At 50.3% G+C, this 27,364-nt stretch overlaps 1 long non-coding RNA gene across 1 annotated transcript in view; it reads left to right on the top strand.

The window, feature by feature from the left end:
- LOC122485836 overlaps window positions 1-27,364 on the top strand; it is a 163,197-nt gene that overhangs the window by 113,773 nt on the left and 22,060 nt on the right. The window contains exon 2 of the long non-coding RNA XR_006297965.1: window positions 25,380-25,448. This is a non-coding gene — a long non-coding RNA (uncharacterized LOC122485836). The remainder of the gene's footprint in view (window positions 1-25,379; window positions 25,449-27,364) is intronic.

The raw sequence follows: 27,364 nt of genomic DNA, 5'->3' as shown, positions 1-27,364 counted from the left end.
CTTGGACCTGGCCGCTTACTTTCTTTATTTTTGTTTTTCCTTCTGTCTTCAGAGAGGTAAAGATTTCTGTGAATCCTCTCTGATTTTAACAGCTCACCCATCCTTCCCTCTTGGAAATCTCACTCTGGCTTTTCCCACTCTTCCGTGTGGTTGCCTCCAAACCGCTTCAGATCTAGTTGCCTTTTCTTAGTCCTTCTGTGTTCACGCTGGCCTGTTCAACACCGACCACCCACAGACTCCCCATGCCACCTCTGCCCGCTGGGGATGAGCTTCAGCCCTGCATTTCTATTCTACAGTCCAATCTGCTGCCAGGGTTTTGGCCACACCCCTCATTAAAAAAAAAAACAGCTCTGAAATTTGCATCTTTGGTCTTGGAATTTCTTCAGGTGTCAGCTCTGTGTATCCCTTTTTACACCCATCTCCTCAAGTTCATTACCTTTGCCCCCATGCTGGGCTCTGCCCTAGGTTTCTTTCCTGTTGGGCTACAATAATTTGTCTGGACATCAGTATGAAGTTTTGTTACCTGTTTACCTCTTGGCTGGCATTCAGCTGGCCACTATAATTTAATCTATACCTGCAAGGTTGGGTCTTTAAAAACAAGGTCATTATGTCTGTCTTGTTCCTCTCTGGACTTCCTGGGAGTTCGTTACACTCTGCTGTCTTAATAAATGTATGATAATTAAACTAAAAGTATTGTTCTCTAAACTTGTACAGCACTTACGATCCTCTCTTCCTCTTATTCCCCCCTCCCTGCCCCCCCCCCCCCCCCCCCCCCCCCCCCCGCCTGGTTCTCCACAGCCCTGCCCTGGACAGGAACTTGACACCTTATCCCCAGAGCCTCTCATCCTTTTGAATGTGAAGACCCACATTAATATTATGTATTTTCACAGGCTCCTCTTGACTGAGTAATGACTTAATATTTTATCCACTAAATATTTGAAAAACTCAACATGTTTGTGTAAGGCATTATGTTGTCAGTCTTCTAACAATGCTTAGCATGCCTTCATCTTGTGGGACACTGGCGTTAAATTTTGTGGCCATCAGGTGACTGCCAGCCTCGACTTGGACAGTGGTCCCCAGCTGGTTTTCCTGGCCACGTGCCCATCTCTCCAGTCTGTCCCACTCACTAGTGGGTTGTACACCTTTTTGCATATGCTACTTCCTGTTCCTGCCCTAGACTTTATCTTGACCGTAAGCTCCCTAACCTGCCATCTGGGTCCACCACTGGCTTTCAGTCTCTCCAGCCTCAGAGTCCACTCCCCTTGAACATACATAGTCCATTTGGGGAACTTTTCCCCCCACCCCCTCAGCAGACACTTGGGCCCCAGTTGCTTGATCTTGGCACCTGCTGTTACCTGTGTGTGGAAAGCCCCACCAGTCTGTGGTGTCCAATCCTCTGCTCCGAGGGTCTCGTCCCACCGATTCGTGCTCAAAGTGCGTTCGTGAGGTGTCTTGCTTTTGTAAACATGCACGCGTGCACGTGCCCACACGTTTTTAAACTTTTAATGTGGAAATAATTCAAGCATTCTAACAATAGTACCAGATACTCCTACATCCTTTACCCAGATTCACCTGTTTTTAACACTTTATCCTATTTGCTATATCATTTACTCTATTTTTTCCTTCCTTAACCGCTTGAAGGTAAGTTACATTCATCATGGGCCTTTACCTCTCAATACATCGATGTGCATTTCCTAAGAGGGATATCCTCGTTTGAAGAGCGACCGCCTTCATAAATTTATACTGACGTGCTACTCTCGTCTACTCTTCGTCCATGGTCTGGTTTTATCAGTTGTTCTAATAATGTCCTTTATGATACCATTTCCCTCCGGAAGCGAATGCAGGCTAGAGAAAGCGACTGCGATGGGTTGTCGTGTCTCCTTGGGCCCCTTTCATCTGGAACATTTCCATAGCCTTTGTTTTTTTATGACATGGGCATTTTTGAAGAGTACAGTTCCCCCCGCCCCCGTCCTCCATTTTGCTAATGGAAAATTCCTCATTTTGTGCACGCGGTTTTCTTGTGGTTCAACTGAGGTTATGTGTTCTTGGACTACTCAATAGGTAGTGTGGTGTCTTTCTCAGCATGACACATCTACAGGTACCCAGTGTCCATCTGTCCAGGATTGGTGATGTTAATTTTGCCCACCCGTGTAAGGAAGGTATCATCTGGTGTCTCCAATGTGTAATTACTGTGTTGGTTTTTTTTTTTTTTTTTCTCTCTTGCAACTAATCAGTGGTCTGTTGGGGAGATACTTTAAGGTCAGGCAAAAATTCTCATCGAAATTTCCTCCTAGAATTGGCATCCAGTGGTAATTCTTGCCTGATCCAATCACTGTGATGGCTGCAAATGCTTTTCTACCTCCACTGTTCCCTCAACATTTGTCATTTGGTTCTTGGCATTCTACTATTATCAAGAGTCTATCTGCCTCCCTATTTATTTGTATAATAAATAAATGAGTCTGTTCACTCTTGGCAGGCACTCATGGATACCTAAGTATTCATTGGTTTATAATTCACTACTTTACTTAATTATTTTGGTGCTCAAAATATCCCAGATTTGGCCAACAGGAGCTCCTTCAAACTGGTTCCTGGGTCCTTATACAAACACACTTTCACTATATTGTAGCCCCTTAAAAAGATGTAAGCCTCTTGAGAACACATTAATATTGTGAGCCACATATGATAGTAACTCAGATGTGGCAGAAAGAGAGAGGGAGAGAGAGAGAGGAGAGAGAGAGAGGTGACCTGTGTCTGTTGGATACTTTTTTGGGTCCCTTCGTGCTGCTGTTAAGTAACATCTATGGTGCACGGATCTGAGACATACCTGCTCAAATGATTTCATGGTTAGAGACTTTGAAGTGTCATAGCACTGAAAGTTCTACTGCCTTGCACCAGGGAACTTAAGAGGGCCAGTCACTGGTGGTTACCTCTTCTATTCCCTTTGGTCCCCTTTTTACCAAGCCATGTTGTTTCTCCGTAGGCAGGAGGGCCGGGTGGGTCAGCATCTTCTTTGACATTGCCATGAAAGAGACCAAATGAGAAGCATCTAGTGGAGATGATTTTTGACCAGAATTATAAATTTAAATGTGTTCAGGGGCCACGGAGGTAACCCAAGTGAATGAATAAGGCTGGTGCTTTGGCATAGCATAGATTACCGCACACTGGAGAGCACACGCCCTGCCTTAAAGAGACTGCTGCTTCTCAACTCGCTGCCTGCTCCCGTGTAGGAATTCAAGGATGGGGTTGCCAGATCGTCTCGTTTTTCAAGACCATCCCGGAATCCGGATTTTTGTGTGCGATCTAAAAATCTCCCATCTTTGCATCTCACCACCCGATTCCAAGAGAATGTCGAAGCGCACTTCGGGTCTGTATGCCGAGCCAGCTAGCGGCATGCCTCGCGGGGCCCCCCCTCACATCAAAGTACAGAGGTGGAGAATTAATGGTTGTTGGCCTTTCACGCATCTTCCTGAGGATGTAGTTCAGCGATTCTGTGGCTTCTTATCCAGAGGAGGAAAGCTTTAAGGTTCGTCTTAAAGTCCCATTTCAAAAACAAAACAAGGTATAAAATCCACATATGTACAACCCAAACTTGTGCAAATCCCAAGCGTCTGGCTAATGACCTTCCCCCAGAGCGGCAATGCTCACTGGCTTACTGGATCCAGTTTTCATGCAGATGTGGGTTTGTTACTCGGTGTTTGGAGATGAATTATTAGCCTCTTCCCTGGGACCGAACAAAGGTGGATTGTAGTGACCGCTGCCCCCTTGTTGAGCCACACGCCCAGCCCGTCACCTTGCCAAGCCATTTCCAGGGGGAACATCTTCAGTGTGTGCAGTTGGTCGCGACTTCACAAATATTTCCACTGAATTGTTACCAAGAAAACCTTTGCCTTATGAATTTTTGTTTTATTACTTTGCTTAAGCAAATACGCTCCAGAAAGACATGCGGTAAATGCACGTCAGTCAAACGCTATGTCTACCGCTTCATCTCTCTCTCTCTCTCTCTCTCTCTCTCTCTCTCTCTCCCTCTAAAGAAAAAGCAAAAGAAATGCCAGCTGCTAACACATTGCGTTTTTCAGAGGTCCGTGTTGTTTTCTCCCCTGCTCCTCACTATGGACAGATCAGTGAGACTTCAGATTTCCAAGGCCTTCAAGCCCCGCTAGTTTTTTGACCTACAGAATCACATGAAACCTATTGATCCGTTTTTGGACCGGACAGACCTATCTGTTTACACTTGACCCCTTTGCCTCTTTTCTGAACACCTCTCCGTCTCCTCTTTCTGGATAAATGATACCAGGAAGGTGGATCTCATGATAGAGATTTTTAAAATTCTTTCTGATCTGAAGACCTCCCCCCACCAGGCTTGGGTCCTAGCCAGAACTCTCAGAGAATACCACTCGGACCCCCTGGGCCAGAGCAGGGGGCCGGACTGCGCACGGCTCTGAATAAGGGGCCACATCACTGCATTCCAGTCCTTACCCTAAAATTTCCACAGGACGTTGGCCTCTCTTTCCTGCTCAGAATAGCATCCCTACCTTGAGGAAAGCTGTCTCCTGGTGTCTCATTGAAAAGGGCAAATGAGTCTCCCTCGGCTATGGTTTTGCAGAGTCAGCCTCACGGGGCACAAACCTGAAATACAGTGGTTCGTGCCCTGTGTTTACTTTTATTTCCAGCCCCATCCGGAGGCCAAAATTCATAAATTTATCGCCAAGCCTGACAACAGTTTACTGACTTCGTACGTTGAGAGAAGGCGGGGGGGAAGAAACGGTCTCCTGACTTGTGGCGTGTAAGATGGATGGAGAAGTCGACGACGGGCAGGGCAGACCATGAGCCCCAACTGTGCTTGTTAGCATCTGAGGCCTGCCTGCAGCCAGTGGAGGTGTGAGTGGGCCGTGTTTGTCTTGGGGGTTTAGCCCAGAGAGCTCCATGGTGCACCCCCTGTATATACATACACAGCCAGGCATCTCTTTAACCCTCCAGAGACTGAGGGAGGGAAACAAGAGCTGTTCAGAGGTGGAGGACCACAGATTCGATAGGGGGAGAGAGGCAGTGGGCGCCCGGCCGTGTTTACAATTGGGCAGTACAGTGGGTGGGCCAATTCTCGTGACGTACTTGAGGCTTTAAAAAATGGTCATAAATCTGATGTCTGTCAAACAGGGCTGGCATTTTCTTTTCCTTTCACAACCAGGTTTTGTGTGACCAAAAAAAAAACCCACGATTTTTTAAAAGAAGAAATCCACTAGGCTCCTGTGAAGGGGGGGGGGGTCCCGTCCCTCCAGATCCCACCGTTAGGGTGAACCACCCCCGCTCCCCTCGACCACCACTGCCGGGAGCACGTTGGAGTATCTGGGTGGGAGGCTCACAGGGGGGAGGCGGTTGCCAGAAACGCTGGGGTGGGTGCCGCGGCACCCACGGAACCGAGACCTGAAGCTCTGTGTTCAACAGCTTGGCTCGTCGCACCAGAGATTTGCCCAACTTGCTTTGGGTCAACCTGGAGGACCTTAAAGAAGCCAAGAGCCCTTTCAGGCAACTGCTTTTTCCGCCCCAAATAAAGCAGGAACCAAGGGAGCCACTCGGGAGGGCCCCGGGCTTGGGGGGGGGGGGGGGGGGGGAGGACGTGCTGTTTGTGGCCGCCAGCCACGGACCCTCTGACTAGAAAGAAATGTGCTGGGGGTGTCCCTTTAGCAGGCGGTTTGGCTCTCCGGGACCTCACGTCTGAGGTGAGCCCGCCAAAGAAAAGGGCGCTTTTTGTGGTCAGAGCCTGGGGCTTGGACGAAACCCTTGGACGGAGGGAATATGTGCCTGGGGGAAGGCGTGGCCCCACTGAGGAGGAGAAAAACCCCCCTGTCTGGGAGGAGTGCGGCTGCCAGGCCTCTCCGCTCAGGGAACAGTGGGCGACTGTTGGAGAGCTTGGCCTGCCCCAGCGTCCAGGTGTGCCCTGGCCGGTCAGGTATGTCATCTCACGAAAAGAGGCACGAAAGTCCTGGTGCCCCCCCCCCCACCCCTTGTGCCCCACCGTCGCCCACCTCTGCCTTCCCATTCCAGAACTTTCTGTTCACGCGGGAATCGCCCCCTTCGTGATCACCGCGTGTCCCGCGGCCCTGGGCCCCCTGGTCCGAGGCCGGCTGCAGGGTGCCGAGGCCTCCTTCCCCTCCTCGCTCCACCAGACCTTCGTGTTCGTTTTCCACACGGGGCGGTGTCCCAGCCAAGCTGTGAGCCGTCTGAAGAGCTCACTGCTTTTCAAGGCATTTTTCCTGGCCGCTGGCCACACTTGACTGCTTGGTTGTTTGGGCAGGGTTGTTCAAGGCTGTGAAACCAGTCGGGCCGGAGGGGGAGGCTGGGGCTCAACCCCGTGCGGTGGGATTTCCCTGTAGGGTATGGGCAGGGGGGCATGGACGTGTCTCCAGCAGGGACCCCTGGAAGAAACACAGCCACCCCATATGCCAGTACTTTTCCGCTGGCGGGTGGGGCTGGGAAGAGGAGAACTTTGAGCCCCAGTGACCTAGCAGCCTAGGGATTTTCCAGGCTTGCCTTGGGGGGTTATCCCAATGAGGGACAAGGAATCCGGAAGCCTTTATCTTACTTATTTAATTTTATTTTAACTAAGCTTCACTCACGGTGATAAAATGTTGAGTGGTCATGCTCGAGGCCCTCATCAATGCCTTCCCAGAACCCAGTGGACCGGAGGGGTAAAATCTCACGGTTCTGCGTGGTCCCTTTAAGACCTGTTGCTGTATGCCTCAGTTCAGCGGTAGGTGCTAGAATGAGGCATTGGTCTCAAGGACGCTCTGAGTTTCCTACCTTACCTTGAGGTCATGTCTGCAGTTTGCGTTCCCCTGGCTTGTATCCTCATGGGTCTTGTGTTCTCTCAAGCCTAGTTATATTTTGCTTTAACTGTTTCAGAATTTCCACTCTGCAGTGTGGCCTTGGAGTGGGGTCCACCCCAGTTATGCCTGGGGTCCAGCCAAAGGCGGGAGCTCCCCTATGTTAGCTCACACGGCTCATGGCATTCCCTGAGAGGGGCCCTCTGCTGTCACTGTAACTCGCTTCCCGCCCCCACATCGTTCTTCTGTGCTTCTTCCCAGAAGCTTCTTGATTGATAATTGAATGCCTGTGTGTACTTATTCACGACCGGTGCCCCCACCTGGGACTGTGTCCGCTGTATGACTGACGGAGCCCCAGCTCCCAGCACAGCGTCTGACACACCGTGGACGCCCAGTCACTATTTGGGTTAATGCCTCCAGGACGGGTGCTGGGGGAACGATATACGTGGGTACAGTGGGACATTTGTGCATTCTGGCTCCTAACGCTTCCGTTGGCTCTGGTGCGTGCTAGGCCACTCCCAGAAACGGGAGAAAGAAGGAATGCTATTTAACATTCTAGCCTGATTCTTGATCTCTCAAATGGACGGTTGTGATCAGAGGTGTGGGGTTATGGTATGTTTATGTTAGATGGAGACACAATGCAGCACGATCATGGGTTCTGTTTATTTGTTGTTGTTGTTGTTGTTGTTGTATATTGCAGAGGTGGGTAGTTACAGGGGCATTTTTCTGATCCAAAAAGACAGGTCTGCAGTCTCCTGGCCACGTGGCAAGTATCTAAAAGTCCTGAGTTCTGACGTGGTGTTAGTACAAGGTGAGCCGTTAGTTCCTGTCACTGTTGGCTAGTGAGAGGTGACCCCGGTCACCTCCAAGGCCGCCCATGACGTGACCACGTCACGTGGTGCTTTCTGCAGAAGGGCTCAAAAGGCTTTGTGTGCTTTGAATTACTCACCAGGGCATCCTTTTAAATTAAGAGTTTGGTTTTGGTCACGAATTGTCAGGTGCCTCCTTATTGGCACTTTGGAGTCAGCTCTAAGCATCCGCAAGTAGCTGGAACCTTCCGGTTGAAAGGCCCAGTTGGTATGAACGTTTTTTAGGGGGAACAGCACGCATCCTACAGACTCTGAGTTCTAGGTGATAACACCTGTGCTCAGCTACCTGTGTTCTAGGCCCTGTTCTGCTGCCTCCACCCTGGGGCCTCCCTCGATGCTGAAGCTGGGCACCCATATTTCACAGCTAGCGGCTGAAATAGTGTAGACAAGCAGAGAAGAGAATGCAACAAGCAAAGAGCTAATTTATATAGTTTGTGAAGATGTACATATGCAGGCATATTAAGATGTATGTAAACACTGATGGTGACGGGACGCCTGGGTGGCTCAGTTGGTGAAACATCCGACTTCGGCTCGGGTCATGATCTCACGGTTCGTGGGTTCAAGCCCCGCATCGGGCTCTGTGCTGACAGCTCAGAGCCTGAAGCCTGCTTCAGATTCTGTGTCTCCCTTTCTCTCTGCACACCACCCCCCCACTCGTGCTCTCTCTGTCTCTGTTCTTGAGCAGGTATATCTGCATTTCCTGCCCTGCAGGGAGATTCAGGAGTGCAAAATACAGTCACCAAACTAGCAAATCAATTTAAGATGATGTGTTAGTTTGCTGGGGCTAATATTGCAAAAAGTACCACAAATAAACTGGCTTACACAATGGAAATGTATGGTCTCACAGCTTTGGAAACTAGAAGGTCAAAGGGCTGGTTCCTTCTGACGGGTTTGAAGGAGATGTGTTCCATGCCTCTCTCTTGGCTTCCGGGGGTTTGCTGGCAATCTTTGGTGTCCCTTGGTGTGTTGAGATATCACCCCGTCTCTGCCTCCACTTCCACTGTGTTGTCTGTATGCAGATTTCTCCTTTTTATTAAGACACCGGGCACATCATGGCAGGGGCCACCTTCAGTAGGACCTCATCTTAACCGATTACATCTGCCACGACCTGATTTCCAAATAAGATCACATTCTGAAGTACTGAGGATTAGGGCTTGGACATATGAATTTGTTCAGTGGGGGGCACGATTCAACCTATGACAGACGACAAATGACCAACCTTTACAACCGAGCTATAGAGGGAACTTGGATTCAAGAATTTTCAAATTACTAATCTTGCCTCATGTCTTGAGGTTAATGTTAGGCACCCAAGAAAATGTCCAGTGGGGAGTTAGAAATTGATGGGGGAAGAAGGGCAGAGTTAACCCTTCCAAACACTTCCTAAGACTTTTGTGATTTTTGCCGTGTCGCCACACACACTATTATTTTCTTTTTATTTTTTATTATAAATTTTTCAAAAAAATTTTTTGAGAGAGAGGGAGGGAGCACATGAGTGGGTGAGGGGCAGAGGGAGAGACAATCCCAACCAGGCTCCACTCTCACTCCCCACGGAACTCAACATGGGGCTTGATCCCATTACCCCTGGGATCATGACCTGAGCCAAAGTCGAGAGCTGTCCGGATGCTCAACCGGCTGAGCCACTCAGGCACCCCATACTATTGTTTTCTTAATAGTTTTCTACGTGGTTTCATATTTTCAAGTAAACATACATTAAGAGAAAAATCCACATCAGTGTCAGAAATGGAATCAGAGGCCATTGGACATAAGTGGAAAATACAGTGGAATCATAAAAGATTGAGATTTTGTGACTTTTCCCAAGTCTCTGTGCCTAAGAATCGCTCTCTCTTCTTATAGTTGGACTTGCAGAGGTATTACTGAAAACACCAAATGGGGATGCTTTTCCTGCTTGGAGCAGTATGGAAAGAGAGCAGAAAAGGGAAAAGCATTTCTGCGTGACCCGGTGTTATTTAATGCCATATTAGAGCGTGGCCAACATTTATCTCAGGCACCCCTAGGGGGTGCATCACCCCTAGTGTGGGAAACACCGGTACAGTCAGGGTCCTCATCTCGTGGTCTAGAACTTTAAGGCCTATGGGAAACAGAGACCCCTGACAGCCTTCAGATCCCATTGCTAATCTGTGGCCAACCTGACTCTAGTCTAGTGGTTCTTAACCAGGGGCCATTATGCGTCTTCCCCCAGGGGGAACATCTGCATCTTCCGCCGGGGGCACATTGGACAGTGATCTGGAGACATTTTACATCTTCCCAGCTGGGGGTTGCTACTGGCATCTGGTGGGTGAGGTCAGGGAGGTCCTGTAGGGCACAGGACAGACCCCACCACAAAGAATGATCCAGCCCCAAATGTCTCTAGTGCTGAGGTCGAGAACCCTTCTCTAGGGGCGGGCTTCTTGGCTCTTGTCTTCTTTTTGCCCGCTTGCTCCCTGCTGCCTCTTGCACTTGACTGCAAGTGCTGTCTGTTTGCAGAGCTAACCAGTAGCTTTTGCTGTACCAAAGAAGGAGTGGAAAACATCATCTTCTCTAATTTATGAGGCTTCTAAGCCATTTGGTGGCATAAGTTACCACCTCCGGTTCTCCCAGCAGTCTCTTGACCATGTGTCGTTAAAGTTTGCCTGTCATTCGTTGGAAATAGCGTGAAATCGGATGGTGGCAGGATTGGACTCCCCTACGTCCTCCTACACACAAAACACCAGAATGATCTCTCCATCCCCATCCTAAATAGAGGAAGTTTGGGGAAGTGGGGTTTCTTAGGGTGGGACTCTGAAGGATTTTGCATTCAGCCAACGGCACAAAAAGGTAAGTTGGCTTATGGCTTATGCCTTCAAGGGGCGTCCTTGTGAGGACAGTAAGACAGCGCCACTAAGTTCCTATAACACAGATCCAGCTAGAAATTCGCAGGAACCATGAGAGAATGGTGGCGGGCAGCGGGGGGGGGGGGGGGGGGGTGGCTGGGCCCAGAGCAGCTACGTGGAAGGACGTGGACGTCCACCAAGTCATACGGGAAACCACCTGTGCCAAAGCTTGTGCTGATGCCTGTGCAGACGCCGTTCTATCCAGTTCTTTCTGAAACATATAAGGCGACGGGCATACCCAGTCTCTCCCCAGTTACAAACTCGACCCTTCACCTCCGTAAGTTGATAAGACTTTGCTTGTGCGAGTCTCGCTGTGAGGCATGGTTCTGCAACCTGTGTCTGTGCATTGTGAGCCCAGTACAGTTGGGTTTTGTGGAGTTTCTGCATTAGACTCTGAGCCCTTGGTGGCAAGGTGTGTTTACTCCATGCTCCTCTATACGCACGCCCTCATGTGCAAATCCCCGCTCCCCAGCAGGCCGGTTGGTTACGTGTTTGGGGGTTTCTGAGTCTTGGCAGGAGGTCGGACCTCTCCCAGTTTGCCCTCTGTCTCTCCCAACCCCCCTCCCCATGAGCCTTCCTGCCTATCGACTGGCGGACTCAGCTGTGTCCCGGAAGGTCCTGGGTCTCACTGGAAGCCTGGAATGACCCTCTGACTCTCAGTTTAAGTCACTCTTTCTGAAGATCATACTCCAAACAGAAGTCAGTGATGCCCGGTCCTGAGATGGGGGTTGGTTGCCGTGGGATCAGGGAGCCAAGTTAAACAAGCTTGTGATCTATCCGGCTTCTGGTTACTACTCAAGGCTTTAAAATCAGCCGAGCTCAGAAAAGGAGGCATCATATTATGGGGCTTTAGTAATTCCGTTTAATATTTTTAAATATCTGCACATTCTTTCCCGGTCTCCGTTAAGTAACCTCTTTTCTGTGAGGATTTCCTGATAAGCCTGAAGAAATCGCAACCGTTGTCCACGAGTTAAATAATCTTCCAGCTCACGGCTTGCCTTTCTTCTGAAATCACAGATCTCTTACCCCACTCTCTGCGCCAGCTTGGTTCTCATGTGTCCCCAGACATCCCCGGGAGACAGGAAGGAGGAGGAACGATGGCCCAGATTTTGCTGACGGGGCTGGTAAAACGGCATAAAAGCACGGCCGGGGCCATGCTGCCACCGGGCTCCCATGAGGGCCCCTTGCTCGCTTGTCTGACTCTGAGCCCAGCCAAGCACCTCCCGACGGCCTCATTCGGGCACCGCCTCGGCCAAGCTTTCTCGCTTTTCTCTCCTTGGCAATTAATTGATCACCTACTGCCTGCCTGCTGCGTGGGGGTGTCCGTGCATCATGCGCTTTTTACTGATGCTCGAAAAGGTGTTAAAAACCCAAGATGGTACAGCGAGAAAGTGCCAGCGTGATTCCCGCGCAGAAATGCCTGCCATCCTCCTTTCCACCGAAACCAAGTGAGCCTTCTGGCTAATGACCCTGCGACCGTTTCCTCCTCTCCTGCCGAGGTGCCCCCACCCTGCCAACCCACGGAGGTGGGAGCCTCCTTCTCCCCCAGCTCTTGTAGGTATCCGTGCATGTGTACATATGTATGACATATGTATTATAATATATAATATGCACACATAATACATATCACGAGATAAAAGTGTCGGTTGTTTTGGACCTCTTCTCTCCTACCAGGTTTTCTGCTCTGGGGAGCCTGGGACCTTCCTTTCTGTGCTTTGTATTTCTTTCAAAAAAATTTTTGTATTGAGTTTATTTATGTATTTTGGGGGGGGGGAGGGGCAGAGAGAAAGAGGGAGACAGAGAATCCCTAGCAGGCTCCATGCTGCCAACGCAGAGCCCGATGCAGGACTTGAACTCGCAAAACTGTGACATCACGACCTGAGCCGAAACCAAGAGTCAGAGGCTTAACCGACTGAGCTACCCGGGTGTCCCATGTGCTTTGTATTTCTGGTGCCTGTACTAACATCTGGCACACAGTAGGTGCTACGTTGACATTGACATGCGCCCATGGTGTCTGTGGTGTGCAGTGAGTTTAGATAAGGTCTGTGCCTGTGTGGGTCGTATTTTGTTGTCGTAGGATTGCTGGAAGGCTTTGTAGTGGTTTTTCCTTAAGAAAACCCCTCCTTGGGGCACCTGGGTGGCTCAGTTGGCTAAGCGTCCGACTTGAGCTCAGGTCACGATCTCGCAGTTCGTGGGTTCAGGCCCCATGTCGGGCTCTGTACTGACGGCTCAGAGCTTGGAGCCTGCTTCGGATTCTGTGTCTCCCTCTCTCTCTGCCCCTCCCCTGCTCACCCTCTGTGTCTCTTTGTCTCTCAAAAATGAATCAATGTGAAAGAAAGAAAGAAAGAAAGAAAGAAAGAAAGAGAGAGAGGAAGGAGAGAGAGAGGGAGGGAGGGAGGAAGGAAGGAAGGAAGGAAGGAAGGAAGGAAGGAAGGAAGGAAGAAAATAAACCCCTCCTTGGGCTCAGTCGATTTAGCATCTGACTCTTGACTTTGGCTCAGGTCATGCTGTCACGGTTGGTGGGTTTGAGCCCCAACTCGGGCTCTGTGCTCACAGTGTGGAGCCTGCTTGGGATTCTCTCTCTCCCTCTCTCTCTCTGCCCCTTCTCGACTTGTGCGCACGCACTCTCTTAAAATAAATAAGTAAACTTTAAAAAAAAAACAAAACCAAAAACCAGAAAAGAAAACCCCTCCTTCCCTTCAGCGTGGTGGCTGCTCTCTGTGTCGGGCGGGCAGGCAGGTCACAGTGTGGTCCTGAGGAAGGGCTGGGTGGTGAGCGTGTACTCCCTCACCAACCTCGTGCCGCACCCTGGCCGGCCATGTGTCGTCGGCCTGCCCCTGGACACCGGCTCCTGGGAGAGCTTCTTTGTGTTTCCACAAAAGACTTTGTGGTGTGGGCAGGCTTGTGGTGTCAAATGGCAAGTCGAGTGCTTTCAGGCCTCAGCACGAGCGGTGGCTGTCACACTTTGTGCCCCGGGACCCTGCGGGGCCTTGGAGGGGCTGTGGTGGCCCCCTGGAAACAGAAAACCTGGGGGAGGGGGGCGGCGGATGGCTGCAATGGGCAAGGCCTGGCCTTCTGTGCTCCTGTCAGCCAGGACAGATCCAACTCTGTTTTCAGTTAAATGCCGGGTCCTGATTCGTGTGTGACAGGGAGGAGTGAAGGCTTTTAAACGTGCAACATCTATCATGCCCCAGATCCTGTTGCAAATGCTTTACCAAAATTAATTTAACCTTCCAAACAACTGTATAGGTAGATATTGTACTTACTGCACAAATTGTTGACGGATGAGGAAACTGAGGCACAGAGCAGTCCAAGACTTCTGGTAAATGGTGAAGGTGGGATTCACACTCACACACTCCAGCCTGGTTCTGGGTTCTCCCGCTTTAAGAAAGAAGTTTGAGAGCTTAAGAGCCTAGTCCCCACTGCCCTCAGACTCCTAAGTTTGCCGACATAGCACCCCCCCCCCCATTGGATATTTGTGCAGGAAGTAGCCCTTCATTGGTGGACAGGGGGTGTGCAGCCCAGAGTAAAGTTTGGGAGGTTCTGCGGTGCGTCCCAGGGGAAGCTGGTTGCTGGGTGTTGGGAGAGGGGAGGAAGTTGGAGACAGCCGTGGCAGTGCCCTGGGGCCCTTCCCTCTTCGCCAGCCCCGACCCCAGCCCCGGGGACGTGGGGGCCTCTTTCTCCCCGAGCCTTGCTGTACAGCTATTAAGTGGGGATTGGCCAATCAATAAATCAAGGCACCTGAAAAATGAACTGGGGAACCACACCGGCTCTCTCCCTCTTCTTGATTAACACAAACAACCTTATGAAATGTCAACCTGTCAGTCGTTTGGAAAGTTTGTGGCATGGAAAGGCGATTACCCAAATGACTTTTTAAAAGTATGAGAATTTGCCTGGCTGAACGGTTTTTAATTAATGCCCCGAGTTAATGTTAATAACTATTCATAGCTCAGGGAGCTGGACTTGGGGTGGGTTTAGGAAACATTTGGTATCTCTGGCAGAGGCAGAGTGTTGACCTGGCTGGCAAGAGCGGGGTGGGGGCTGTTGGCAGCTCTTGTAAAGCTAAAGGGACCTCGGGGTCCCTTTGGGCCTCAGAGGGGAGGAGGCTATTTGCAGGGAGGGTGTGGGTTCAGGTAGCATCATGACTTTTCGTGGCGACTATCAGGGTCGCTGCTGCCCAGGTAGCCTCTAGGGTAAGGTCTCCCCAGATACATACCCCACCCTCAGGGCATTCTTTGAAAAAAAATGTGGCTTGGGGTTACACCATTTCAACTTACCTCCCTGATTTTCTGTGATCTCATATTCCCTTAAAATATCATCGGAAAAGTGTTTTTGAGTTGAGCATTTTATTTTCCATTAACCACGGTGAAACCGACGCACGTGGAGGCCAAGACTTGGCGGGAGGGCGGGGGACCGGGAGCCTCGCGCACCTCTGCCCAGCAGCCCTCAGCAAACACTTGGCCCCAAGGCCGTGCTGATCCCGGCCAGGGATGCTCCGCCTTGATGCTCCCCTCCCGAGGGGTACTTGGGAGGGTCCTTTCTGACACCGTGTGCGGAAGGTGTCCCCGGGGGCAAAGAGGTGGTTTTAAAAGAGAAAACCGGATGGGCTTGTAAACTTTCTTCTTTTTTTTTCCCCTCCCTTTTAAGCCCAGTGGGTTAGGCTCTGTCTTTAGGTTCATGTCAGAGACTCTGCTCAGGGAAGACCCAGGAGAGAGTTCAGAGTAGCCCTAATGTTAGCAATTCCAGGTGGAGGTGGGGTGGGAAAGGCTTGAGAAGCCAGCCTCCAAGGGCACTAAGTGAGAGAGTTTTGCCGTTGTGCCGTCACCCCATCTTTGTCTTTAATTTTTTTTTTAATGTTTATTTAGCTTTTTTTTTTTTAATTTTTATTCATTTTTTTGGGAGACAGAGAGAGACAGAGCATGAGCAGGGGAGGGGCAGAGAGAGGGAGACGCAGAATCGGAAGCAGGCTCCAGGCTCCAAGCTGTCAGCACGGAGCCCGACGCGGGGCTGGAACTCACGAACCATGAGATCATGACCTGAGCCAAAATCATACGCTCAACTGACTAAGCCCCCTGGGCTCCCCAGGCACCCCCATCTTTGGAGGACTGCAGGCCAGAGTATGGCACATAGCAGCAACAAAGCTCCTCTCATTTAGGGTTTATACTGGGCTCCAGGGATCCCAACGCAGGAGGCATGTTGCCCGCCCTGAAGGAATTTAAGGTCTCTTTGCAGCGGGCAGGAGTGGGGGGAGACAGGATAGGGAACCTCTTCCTTCTTTCACCTCATGTTCAGGGCACCTGTGGGGCGGCCAGTAATACTGTGGCTCAAGTGCGAGCCACCACCGAAGGCTGGAAAGTCCGGCGGCTTCTCGTGGGAGGTGGGACCAGGGCTGGGCCTCAAGGGAAGGTGTTAGGGAGAGGCAGAGGGAGGGAGGCGTTGCAGGTGTGGGGAACGAAGATTAGATAAGAAGCAGAGAAATCCTGCAGACGAGGCTGGGGAGAGAAGAGGAAGGACAGAGCGTAGATGGCCTCTGATTTCAGGCGGGCGCATGCAGTCTGCGTGGAAGGCAGTAGGGAGCCGCTGATTAACGGTTGAGCAGAGTTTGGTAGACGTAGTTGGTATTTTAGAATGATAAACTAGGAGAGCGATACAGAAGGGTCTGGATCAGGCAGGTGGAAAGCCCACACGGGGGGTTACTGCAGCGTGGAAGGCAGAATAGCAAGGTGGCCGTCAGCTTTCCCCTTGGAGCCAGAAGAGCTTTGGTGCAAGTGTGGACTCCACTGCCTAGTAGCCTCGTGACCGGGAGCGAGTTGTAAATCTTTCTGTATGTCAATTGCCTTACCTTTCACGCAGGGGTACTAATAGTCGTTCATTTAGCCAAAAGAGGGCTGCCTCCTACAATGTATGCTGATCGTACAGTGGAGAACCAAACAGATATCATCTCTGCACGCAGGAATCTCATAGCCTGGAAGTAAGATTGTAGGCAGACACACAAACTAAAATGAAATAAATACATCTGATCATTTCAGATTAGGTTAAGTGCCGTGAAGAACACAGTGGGTTTTACTGCTTGGGTGGCCCGTGTAATAGAGTCATCATGGACGGCCTCTGCAAGAAAGTGGCAGTCTAAGCTGAGACTTTGGAAGTTAAACAGAGTGTTTCAGGCTGAGGACACCGTACGTGCAAGGGCCCCGAGGCACCAAAGAACTTTGCAGAGCTTTTCAGCCCAGACATAGAGCTTGTGTATAGAGGGAGAGAGAATAGGGTGAGACGCGGCGGCACCAGATGAGGGAATTAAGTAAAGGAACACATGTAAAAGGCTGGGACACAGTAAATGCTCAACAAATGACATTTTTATTATGGGGGTGTTCTGGACCTGAGGTTAGAGAGAGCCTAAGCTATGGTCAGGGCCATGGGGACAAAAGAGAAGACAGATCATGAACACCACCTGCAGAAGAACTGAGCCGAGGTAGGGTGATTCACGTGATTTGGGGGAATATTGCCCATGTGGATAACGGAGGGAGTGAAGTGAAATTCATTTCACAGAAAATGGAGAGGTTCCGAGGGGAGCCAGGTTGAGGGGATCAGGAGTTCCCTTTGGAGGTGGAGAATTCGAAGTTCTTTGGGAATCGGTGATCAGCCTGCCCTGCGGCTTGCACGCTGGGGCTTGGGAAAAAGGACTGGGGCAGGGATTTGGGAAGTCTTCAAGAACGGGAGGAAAGGACGGCCGTTCAGCTGGGCTGAGGCCTGAGCCGTGGGGTCCCCCTGTATGCTGGACCCAGGAGGAAGAGGAGGTTAGGGGGACGCTCCTGAACCTGGGCACCCCGAGTGAGGCCCATGAGGGTCCTGGTTCTCAGGCTCAAGTCCACCCTCCCTGTTCCACGCTGTCATGCAGCGGGCCCTTAACTGCTGGCGTGGCCTCCGCGTCTCCATGGAGCTTGGCCTCTGTTTCCAGCCCGGGCTTATGTAACAGGCTCCGGGAAGTGCACGGGGCCGTGGGTCCTGAACCAAAACGGCTAGTGTCATCAGAGCCCTCTGTCTATAATGGCACAGGTATTTGGAAAATGCCACGGAGCAGGTCTGTTAACCCTCTGGCCTGCAGCCTGTCAGCTGAGTTCGGATTCTTGGTCAAGTTTACCGTTCAAGCCAATGTTGACTGTATCCTTCAGTGGAAAGTGCCGCTCTCCTGTCAGTGACGTCTGCGGGCTGTTCCCCTCGCCGCCTGGGTGTGTCTGACCCCTGGTCTGTGGATCACACGGGAGGTCCCAGGGGGCACCCTTGCCAGATCTGGTCTCAGACCCCAACTTTGGGGCGAGCTTGCAATATCTCTTTCTGATTTCACAAGCAATCCTGCAACTTCTGTTTTGACTGTTGTTTTTTGTTTTGTTTAGAAAGAGAGTGTGAGCGGGGGAGGGGCAGAGGGAGAGGGAGAAAGAATTTTAAGCGAGCTCTGCGCTCCGTGTGGAGCCAGACGTGGGGCTCGATCCCACCACCCGGGGATCATGACCTGAGCGGAAATCGAGAGTCGGACGCTCAACCGACTGAGCCACCCAGGCGTCCCTTGGCTGGTTTTTAAAAACTGCATTTATAGCTTTATTTCTACTTGAAGACGATGAATGCCCCCCCCTTTTTTTTTGTATTTTTTTAAATACCAAGACTTTTTTTTCTTTACCAAACGATGCCTATTCACTTTCGACATGCAGAAATGAAACAAATTGTCCATAAACTTACCCTCCAGAAATGGCAATGGTTAACCTTTTGCTTTCTCCTTCCAAGTTTGTTTTTCTTTTTTTTTTTTTTTTAATCTTTTTAAATGTTTATTTATTTTGGAGAGAGACACAGAGTGTGAGCAGGGCAGGGGCAGAGAGAGAAGGAGACACAGAATCCGAAGCAGGCTCCAGGCTGAGCTGTCAGCACGCAGGGCTCGAACCTACAAACTGCGAGATCGTGACCTGAGCTGAAGTTGGATGCTTAACCAACTGAGCCACCCAGGCACCCCTAAGTTTGTTTTTCTAACTATGCAATTCTGTAACCTATTTGTTTTTACACTGATAGCAGTTATATTTATCAGTTACTTTCCATTGACCAGGTAATATGCTACACAGTTGAACAAATGGTTTAATTTAGTAGCAAGAACCCATTTGTGAAATACAGACCAGCGCAGCCCTGTTTTACATCCTCAAATAGAAATAACAAGAATGATCATGGCTAACCGTTGTGGAAGGCTTACTAGTGACAAAGAATGGTCACTACTGCTGTCTCTGCTTTTCAGGTGAGAAAATGGACACCCAGGAAGGGGTCCACGGTGATACAGCTAGCTGTGGTCAAGCTAGGATTTTAACCTTAGACTCTCTGACCCTAGAACCCAGAAGTGTGTGACATACGTTTGATCATTCGCCAAGACTCTGTGTCGTCCGTCTGCGATGGATTTGACGGATACTCGACATCCTCTTGCCCGTCTTTCTGGGCTTAGAATGGTCAGTGCTTCAAAATAAAGCCTGCGTCAGCAGAGTCACTGTTCGGAAAGAGAGACGCTTTTCTTTTTTTTTTTTTTTTAATTTTTTTTTTCAACGTTTATTTATTTTTGGGACAGAGAGAGACAGAGCATGAACGGGGGAGGGGCAGAGAGAGAGGGAGACACAGAATCGGAAACAGGCTCCAGGCTCTGAGCCATCAGCCCAGAGCCTGACGCGGGGCTCGAACTCACGGACCGCGAGATCGTGACCTGGCTGAAGTCGGACGCTCAACCGACTGCGCCACCCAGGCGCCCCGAGAGACGCTTTTCTTGGCTGCTTCCCTCCTCCTTCCACGACCCCTCAAAGCAGTCAGCATGGAATGGATGTTTGTCTCCTTCTTAAAAGCATACCCTCGTCTCAACCTTTTTGGAGTCGGAATCTGAGATTTGGCTGGAGCTCTTTACAGAGATTGTAATCCAGCTGACAGTAAATTTGCACGGTCTGGCGCCCCTTTCCTCCGCTCTTAACTGGGTCACCTAGAATCCTTATGGATTTGGTACAAGAAAACCGCATGTCTGTTGCTTTAAGTCAGAGGCTGTTGTTTAGAACGGGTTTGTTTTCCCATAAACTCATTGTCCTGGGTGTATACACATATATACATAGCCACACACAAAGACACAGTCACTCACTCACCCATATGTATATTTTTGAGCTGAGGTTGTCCATATACAATAAATTCCCATAAGAGCAAATGTTCTGTGGGCTCCACATCAAAGCCTACGGAAGCACGTGCTTTTTCTCTGAGCCGGGGCAGTCTCCTAGAGAGGCACACCGAAATAATTTCTGGGGTAGATCATGCTGGCATCGAGTGGTCCTCTGCCTCTGTGCTCATCACCTCCTTATTTCTCAGACAGACTTCCCTCTGCAGTAGCCACTAAGGCGTGAGCACTAAATCCCGCTCTGTTGACCAGTGTTTCATCTTTCATCTGTAGGGCTGACTTAGGAGTCCAGGTAGGGAATTTATTGTCCCAGAGGAGACCCCCAGAAAGGTACACTGGGAAAGAGAGGGAAAACCTCACTGTCCTGCCACAGTGCTTTTTTCGGTTCGGTGAAGGATAATCCTCACGTGGTGTCGGCTTGCCCTGACCTTCCGGTAACAGGTCTTTGGTGATCTGGCTGTGTATGAGCTAAGGAGGTAGGACCCGACTCTTAAGAGGCCTCTCCTCTTGGAAGGCTCCTTGGAAGGGAGGTGGGAAGGAGATGGACAGAGAGAGAGAGGGAGAGAGAAACAGTGTATTTAGGGAAATGTGTATACATGATTGTTCTCCAAGTACACATTTCACAGTTGAGCCAGAATAATTAGGAGGTAAATTGCCAGCTGGGCATGTCAGTTCTTTTGTTTACTTGTACTGAGTTAGTGCCAACTAATAAAATAAAGCCCTTGATTTGGGTTTGGGATGTCCCAACTTTCCTTTCGTGAAAAATTAACTGGCTGCCTGTCTACCTACCTACCTACCTACCTACCGATCGATCGATCGATCTATTGATCGATCGATCTCTGTATCTATCTGTCTGTCTCTTCTAGTTGTGCTTTGTTTGATATTAGGTAGAGTGACTTCGTTTGTGGGAAAGATCACTGGTCAGCTTGCTTGTCTAAAAGCCAAACCTGGATGGGGTGGGGAGGTGAGGGCGGGGGCGTGGGGGTGGGCAGCAGAGGTCGCCTTTCTACCCATCCTCAGCAAGAAAATTAAAGAAGACCAATAAACCCTAATCCTGACCTGGGGGCGAATCCCAATAAAGATCCGGGTTAATTTTTCCTGCCGATACAGCCCTTGAATTCATTGTACGAATTAGACGTTCTGTGGCCCTAATTTGCCAGATCAGATTGTGTAATTATCTTTTATAGGCCTGGGTGTGAGGTGTGCTCAGTGTTTATGCTGCAGGGGGCTGAGTGCGTGTTTGGATTTCAGAGATGCCTCTGTGTCTGCCAGGCTGAGCTGCTTCCACAGAGCGGGGGTGGGAGCTTGTCTGCCTGGTCCAAAGCAGGCCCAGCACACCTGCATGGAACAGAAGGACTTGGGACAGAGTCAGCGGAGGGTCGTTAGGAGGCACTTGGGGGAAGGCCTCCGGGCTGGGGTGCGGGTCTCCGAGAAAGGGCATTCAACAAAGGATCTGCGTAAAGGGTGGCAAGGTTGGAGTTTGGAAGGAAGTCAGACTCTGAGCTGGATGAGCTGCTCATGACCTTAGGCCCTTTTGCCTTCGTGAGCCCCTTCCCCACCCCTCCCCCCAAAAAGTTCAAAACGACATTTTATTACTTAAAAACAATTGTTTAAGTTTATTTATTATTTATTTATTTATTAATGTTTATTTTTAAGAGACAGAGAGAGATCGCAAGCATGAGTAGGAGAGGGACAGAGAGAGAGGGAGACAGAATCCGACGCAGGCTCCAGGCTCTGAGCTTGTCAGCACACAAGCCTGAGGCAGGGCTCGAACCTCCGACCGTGAGGTCATGACCTGAGCCAAAGTTGAATGCTTAACCCACCGAGCCACCCAGGCGCCCCTTATTTATTTTTGAGAGAGAGAGAGAGAGAGAGAGAGAGAGAGAAAGCGAGCACATGAGCGGTGGAGGGGCAGGAGAGAGAGGGAGACACAGATTCTAAAGCAGACTCCAGCCTCCAGCTGTCAGCGCAGAACCAGATGCGGGGCTCGAACCCACAAATTGCAAGATCATGACCTGAGCCGAAGTCAGACGCTCAACCAACGGAGCCACCCAGGCACCCCTAAAAATGACATGTTATGATTGCAGTGATTTTAAGGGTGAATATCATCCAGGCTGGATTCACTGGTATATAGGCATGAAAATTATACTCATTTTATTGCTTCTAATTTTATAAGAAATTAGAACATTTTCGTGGATCGGGGTCCTGGGCACTGCATCCTGTGCTCAGTGAGTATCGGCCTCAGGTACCTTCTTAGAAAGGGGGCCCGGGGGGTTGGCCAGCTGACAACTCCCTGGCCTGTTTTGTAGAAGTCACTCCCCTCTGATACTGGACCCATTCAGAAGGTCCAAGGATTCTCCTAAACTGCAACCCTTGTTTTGGCCAAAGAGGGACCCGGTGTTTGATCTTGCCCTCCCCTAGTCTTCTGCACCGTGTGGCCTTCTGTTGTCTGCGAGACTGACAGCGTGGGTGGAGAGGAGAGACCAGCGTGGGCTGGCGTGGCCTGGACGTGTTCCAGACTCCTGTCTTCTTGTGGCCTTACCTGCTGAGCCTTCAGTGGCTCAGTCGCAGGTATCCGGGAGGATCCGCCCCTTCCATCTTGGGCCGAGGTGGTTGGGCCAAGAGCCACTAGGTGGGGTTTGGCTCAGGTATCCCTGGAGATGTCTGGAAGGAACTGGTCAGGGTGGGGGGTACAGATGGAAGGGAGGGACCTTTGGGGCAGGCTGTGGGTAGCCCGATGCAAGCTCAGAGGTTTGGTGCCGGGCGTGGCCGGCTGCCATTGGCCACCTTCTAGGGAACACCATCCACTCCCTGTCCTGCCCTAGTCTGCACCGAGAATGAATAGGCAGCTGGGAGGTGGGTGTGTGGCCACAGAAGGGCTCCGTGTGGCAGGTGCTGAGCCAGTATGCCGTGGGCAGGGAGAGGCTGTATCCATGGTCCCCCAGGCTTCCCGCCTGCCCTGGATAGGCACCTTGACACAGAAAGCAAAGGGGAAAACCCCCAGAGCAGAAACAAACTGTTCCGTTGAACGCAGTGTTTCTTAGAGTGTGTTTCAGGCTAGCGTTTGGATTGCTGAGAACTGGGTTAAGTGGGGAGGGGGAGAGGGGCAGCTGTCTCTTGGGATGTGGCCCATCTGGCACTCCACAAGTCAGCTGGGTAGGTCTTGGGGCCTGCTGGAGAGGTGGCGGGGAGAGTGGGGCAGGGTGGGGTCAGTTTGCCCGAGGTTTCTGCGGAAGGGGATGTAAAGTGTTTGAGGGCATCCCTGCTAGCCCTGACTACTGAGCATGTTCTGTGGGACCACCAGCATTGGGCCGGCCCAGGAGCGTTTTAGAAAGGCAGAATCTCAGGCTGCCACCTCAGACTTGTTGATTTGAATTTTAACGGATTCTCCAGTTGATCCTTACATTTTGATGCATGTTAAACTTTCCTGGGGGAACTTAACGTGTTCCTTAACCCAATGCTCAGACCTTACTTTATACCGACCAGAGCTGCTGGGAGTGGGACCCAGGCTGCTGTAGGATTTTCCAGCTGCCAAGGGGAGTGATTTCAGTGAGTAGCCTGGTCTGGGAGCCTAGGCAGGGAGAACCATTCCTCCCCCTCTGTAGGGTTTAAGGCCCCCACTCCCCAAAGTCTACTACTACATTGGCTAAATCGAAATGTCATGGGGGCACGGTGAGCTTAGACCTCCTTGTGTTAAATGTCCTATGTCCCCTGGAAGGGTGAGACTGGAAGCATTTCCACTCATCTGCCCTTTGACTCGAATGGGGTTATCGGATGCTTTCCACCTAATGAACTGAACACAGGTTGGGTGTGGGGGTGCCCTTACATAAAGTAGTAACAGGAGGGGGAATCCATTCTGGTGCCCAAGTTGAAGTTGGAGGATACGTTGTGGTTTGCTTTGCTTCTTTTTGATGAACTTTCTAGCATGGGTGAGTCATCTAGTTATGTCTCAAGTATTGCATGGCTCAGCGGAGCTAAAATTGTTGAGTTCCTTGCCCTGTACTCAAGAGCCCTACATTGCATTTGAGGTTGCTCTTGGGATAAGTTCTTGGGCATGGTGGAAGAAGCTGGCTCGGCAGATGCGTGTCCCCAGGACTGGGGGAGGGAGTTGTGTGGCTCAGAGGATGCCGATCTGCTGGCGGGCATTGGTGGACGGGGTTGGCCACAGAGTACCAGCATGGACCCTGTCTTCCATAACTCTAGAAACCGCGGGAGTGATTCGGGCCCCAAGATGATGTATGTGTGCATCCAGCGAAAGAACAAAACACCACCCAAACAATCCTTCCCCTTGTGAGTGAAGGTTACAAGTTTTCTGTTTCAAATCTGATGGTATTATTTTTCCCCCTTTTCTTTCTTCTCCCTGTTTTCATTTGCCAACCTGGGGGTCTAGAGTGATTTCTTTGAGCCTAATGATGGGGAAGCTTAGAATAGGGCTATTATCTTAAACACCTTTTGAAATACTACTCTTCCTGGTGTCTGAATCAGGTTGAACAGAGGTTGGATTTAAAGATTAAATATCTATTTTAGCAGCAGCAGCAGCAGCAGCAACTATGCTCAGGAATTATATGGATGGCGTGGAATAGCCTTGCTCTCTAGAAGCACGTAAAGGAATAAATGAAAGTGAAGCTAATAACAATGGTAGGGGGCAGGCACAGAGCTAGATGGTCCTCCTGATTTATCCCATCTGATGAATTCAGACATACCATAAAGTCAGAACATACACAATTCAGTAGTGTCATAGGAGTCTTTGAGTAAAAGGACCCTGAAAACCAGAACAACTCAGGCCTGTGGCAAGAGATTATTATTTTTTTTTTTTTTTTTTACTAAAGATTCACTGTGAATGTAAGATTTAACTTGAAAAAAAAATTGCTATCCAATGTAATATCTGTTTCATTTTATTGTAGGTGTTGTTTATTAAGATGATAGCCTGTATTTCTTTTTTTTTTTTTAATTTTTTTATTTAAAAAAAAATTTTTTTTTTCAACGTTTTTTATTTATTTTGGGGACAGAGAGAAACAGAGGATGAACGGGGGAGGGGCAGAGAGAGAGGGAGACACAGAATCGGAAACAGGCTCCAGGCTCCGAGCCATCAGCCCAGAGCCCGACGCGGGGCTCGAACTCACGGACCGCGAGATCGTGACCTGGCTGAAGTCGGACGCTTAACCGACTGCGCCACCCAGGCGCCCCAATAGCCTGTATTTCTTTGACAGTATTCTTCCATTTGCCATGTCTGTGACGGACATAGGAAATGGATTTTTGCCTTTATTCAGAATGAATGTAATTTTATTTTATATTAAAGAATAATCAGGGGCACCTGGCTGGCTCAGTCAGTTGAGGGTCAGACTCTGGATTTTGGCTCAGGTCATCATCCCTGGGTTGAGTGAGCCCTGGGTTGGGCTCTGTGCTGAGCGTGGAGCCTGCTTGAGATTCTCTCTGTCTGTCTGTCTCTCTCTCTCTGTGTCCTTCCCCCCCTCCCATTCACTCTCCCTCTAAAATAAGTGGGGAAAAAAAGAATAAACAACTATTAAACTCCTATGTCCTTGGCAGGCTGTCTGGCATTCAGAGACCACTCCCTCTACATTTTAAGCTTGAAGATGAGTTTTATTGTCTTATTTCCTGGTGTAACTCTCCCTTCTTTTTCTAGGTGAAACCAGACGTTTGGGGCTGGCCTGCGTAGGTGCTCCGAACCAAGAAAGAAGGGCAAGACACAAAGGTGAGCTGCAAGAAGGTAACCCCTTCTTGCTTTGGGGGTTTTGTTCCTTCTACAGCCAAGTTCCTCTTCCCAGACATCCCGAATGCACCTGTACCTGCACGCCAGCCCACAGGGGTGATTGGCAGGCAGGAGCCTTGCAGTTAGCTGTCGGAGAAGGTCCAGGGACACAGGTTAATAAATACTAACGGTCATTGCAATTAATTCCAGGCAGGCTGTGTTCTCACAGCTTCTACCTGGGCAAACTCGTTCCCACCTGTCACAACCCTAGCAGGTCAGCGTGTTCTACCCAGCCTGCAGGTGAGGAGACGGAGGAACGGTCAGTCGCCCAGGGTTGCCTTCCATCACTTCCTCCCTTTGTGACTATAGGCCGATGGCCTTCACTTCCCTAGACCTCAGTTTTCGCCGCTGTTAAATGGGGACGATGCAAGGAAATCCCTGCTATGTTGGGTCATGACATGAGAGGATACAGAGTTAAGTGCTTGGCCTAGTGCCTGGGATGTATTAAGGCACACACTTAATGTCAGTGGGGTTTTTTTCCCTCTTTAGCTCCGGATACGATCTGGGGTGAATTGGTAATCCTCTCACCTATGAGATGGCGATGCTAATACCTTGTCGTCAGGGGAGGTCACAAACTAAATGAGACACTACAAAAATACAAATGAAAGTCCAGATCATAATAGATGCCCTGTCTGTTCCCTTCCTTATTTATCTTATTCCTCATGGATCATGTAGAAGGAAAGTATCCAACCGCGTTAACTCCCCCATCCCCTAGAACCCTGAATCCTGACCATTGCTCCCCAGTGATTTTCGGAGTTGATCCTTCCCCTCCCTTCTCCCGGCCACCCTGCTGATCTTGACTTTGGTTGCACACACCGGGATACTCACTGGGGGCGCCAACCTTTAGATTTCCAGTCTTTCTTTCCGCACATAATCCTAACCTGCTTTCTTAAACCCAGTATTCATCATGGCTACTTTCTGATTGGAAAAAAAAAGATAAAACAGAAAAGCAACCCTGTCATGCTTCTCTAGTTGTTATCTGAGCAACCAGACCTCACTGGATACTTAATCTTATTGCTACGACTCCCCACTCAAATCCGGATCCTTTTAGCCAAACTTATGTGCTTCGTATCCTACCTCCAAGACTGGAATGTTTCCACGCCACCCCCCAGCGCAACCCACCCCCCCCGCCCCGCCCGCCATATTGCCATCTATGTGCTCACCTCCTCAAAACCCCGTAACCATGGGGGCCCAGGGCACTGGAACCTCATCTCACCTTTGCCTCCCTCCCCCACTGGTGCCTTCACAGCTGGGGGCAGGGGCAGAGTGGGAGCTTATTTTCTGTTGGGTGTGGGTGTTTCTTCCATCTCATCCCTCCCTCCCAGCATGTCTTCTGCACACACCGGGTGCTCAGATGGCAGTGTGGACGAAGGGTGGGAGGCTGGGCCTGAGAAGGAGTCAGTCGGGGAAGTCAGTGTGGCCGCCGTCTACAGTTCGGGTGACTGGCAGGGGAGCGTGAGTGGGGGGCGGGGTGTTAATGAGTGACTCCGAGGGGATTTCCAGGCCAACTGTGGGCACTGCCTTTGTGAAAACAGCTCCCTCTGCCTTAGCCCGCCCTCTCCCCTCCCTCCCCAGGTGACCTCAGCCTGAATAGCAGTTCGTTCCCTGAGATACACAGGCCTCCATGCCCTTGGGAACGGCAGCGAGTTCCTCATTCTTTCCTTCATTCGCTCGTGCATTCATCTAACGGAGCGTTACTGGGTGCCCGGGCCGTGCCCGGGTGCTCAAGGCAGAGGACGCCATCCTGCTGTCACAGAACTGGCCGAGAGTGTGGGGAGGGTGGATGCTAAACAGCAAAATAGTAAATATGTTAATCACCTAGTACCTGGGAAGGTGCTGGGCTCTGCAAAACAACAGAG

This window comes from Prionailurus bengalensis, chromosome E1 (genome assembly GCF_016509475.1).
Source record: "Prionailurus bengalensis isolate Pbe53 chromosome E1, Fcat_Pben_1.1_paternal_pri, whole genome shotgun sequence".
Classification (NCBI taxonomy): Eukaryota; Metazoa; Chordata; class Mammalia; order Carnivora; family Felidae; genus Prionailurus; species Prionailurus bengalensis.
This window is presented reverse-complemented; position numbering and strand designations above follow the sequence as displayed.